Genomic DNA, 2420 nt, shown 5'->3' on the forward strand with positions numbered 1-2420 from the left:
CTGCATATCTAGTGACCTCTCGAGGTTTCATGAACGTTCTAGAAGCACATGACGTGTTACAAGTGTCATGTGACCTCCACTGTTGTAACATAGTTTTCATGGTATAACTTTTAATACAATAAGCGTATCTTCACGAAATTTTGCAAATTATGAGTAATCATTACAAGGCTTTCGTACGCAAAATATCAGATTTTTTATTCAGTTTTAATATTTTTTAAGTAATGTTTTTCTCATGCATTTTTTCTTTTCGAATGTTGATTATCCAACATGAAAAGTATTTTTGATTCTAAGATTAAAATTACTTTCATGCATCACAGAATTGTCAAATTTCACATGCGAAATTTTTATAACCTTCAGATAATTATTATACTTTTTAAAAAAAAAAAACTTTCTATCTTATCTGTTATTTTCACTATTGTATCTCTGTGTGGGTTTGGTCGATTTGATCGACCTCGTAACCATAAAAAATTAGAAAATAGATATAAATTATGCTTCTTTCGTTCTAGAATGACTGCAGATTATAACAAGAAAACACAAATGTTTAGTCTAAATAGCTTAAATCTCATAACATTATACTTCTATATATATTTATTATTTTCATTTTATTGACCTTTCAGCCATGCATAACCAACATTACAGAAGTTGCAATGACGGGCGCACGTGCACTCATGTTACTGTATCCAAGAGTATAAAACTGGCCTTTACAAAGTGACCTGCCCCAGCTGTGTTCTGGTTGACCAGTATTTTGTAAAATACAGTCACATTTATGTTATAATACATTATATGTATTATCACTATTTACAAATAAGTTAATAAATTTCAGTTGTTTTTCTTAAAACAGAGAACAGTAAATAAAGAAATATAGAAAACAATTATGAATTACCTCCCTTCTACTTCTAGTTACGAACTTCGTACTCCTTTAATGCTTCCTGTAAGTTGTTAAGCCTTATCAAATTTCGCAAGTGGAAAATGTAAAAAAAAATAATTTTTTTAAAGTTTTATATATATATTTGATATAACAAAAATCATAGATTACTATATCAGTACCACATAATTTATCAAGCTTGTAACTAAGTAGTATTTGGGTCTAAATAAATATGATTTTTTGAGCTCACTAAGTACTATGCGGCTTGGAATTTAACATGAAACGAAAGAGTTTGGCGTGAAAATACTTCGCAGAGGTTAAGTAAACCACTAGAGGGACATTATTAACTTTGGATTGGTTAAACATACGTTATTGGGCGAAGTAGGTGTAATAAGCAGGTTTTACGACAGCGGAACTCACGTGCCTGAAGTTTCTCATATTATCATGGAAGTCCGAGTTTGTTCGAGATGCCCACTTCTTTAGTATTGTTGCGTCATCGAGGTCACGTGACTGGTGTGGCGCCCTCTATTTTCTAGAACTATCTTGTTTTTTATGAATGCTCTAGTATTTGCTAGATGGGGTAGGCGGGTATATATAAGATGGGAAAAACGTGACGCAGGGAGGTAATGTAATGTGTGTGTAGATAGTGAGTTATTGAACTGCAGTCAGAGAGCACGAGAGACGTTACAGCGTTTGTTTAGCGCGATTGTTGAAGTTGAATGTATCGGTAAAGTTATATTCGGAAAGAATAAACCAGTTTTTATTAAGTAAGGACTTGTGTCGTTAAAGTTTCGTCGCAACGAAGTTACGGAAAGTTAATTAACAAACCGAGACGTAACAGTATATAAGCCTGGCATAGTAACCCAGCGGGGTAATAAAGTGTGGGTTTTGTACTCGTCGAGAGCGAAATTATCGAGATTGTGAATCGCTGTGATTTATGGCGCGTATTATAAAAGTTGTTAAGTTTAAAGTGACGAGAAACATATATGAATATATTCGTTCCTAAACAAGTACACTACGCGTACAAATTTTTGAAAATCACGTAGTTGAACAGTGAACAGTGCTAAAACATCAGTAATGATCTCTACTACTTACAGAAATGTAATGAAAATGCTCAAGTATAACACCTGATAGTGCCAGAATAACATAGCAAGTTTATTCAATGTAACAAACAAATACAATGTCACAGAGATATTTTAAATATACCAGAATATAACAGTCATTTCTCAAAAAATTTAAATTAATCGAAGTGTAACATTCGATAACACTAACATAATACAACAGTCAACTTTTACCCTCCTTATATTTGTGTTAACTGGAAAACCCAATATACACAGCGTGGTCACAATAAATAGACACCACCTTTTAAGAAAAAAAGAAAATTTTCAGACCATATTCATATGAATTGATATATTTATAATTTAATTAATATCTAGTAGATCTTCCTTTCGCTTCGTGGAGTTCGTTGATCCTTTGGGGCATCGTGAGAATCATCTCGTCAATTTTAAATGTGGGAGTTTCACTCACTCTTGCTTCAAAATCTTGGAGTAGATCG

Source organism: Limulus polyphemus, unplaced genomic scaffold (genome assembly GCF_000517525.1).
Source record: "Limulus polyphemus unplaced genomic scaffold, Limulus_polyphemus-2.1.2 Scaffold8710, whole genome shotgun sequence".
Classification (NCBI taxonomy): Eukaryota; Metazoa; Arthropoda; class Merostomata; order Xiphosura; family Limulidae; genus Limulus; species Limulus polyphemus.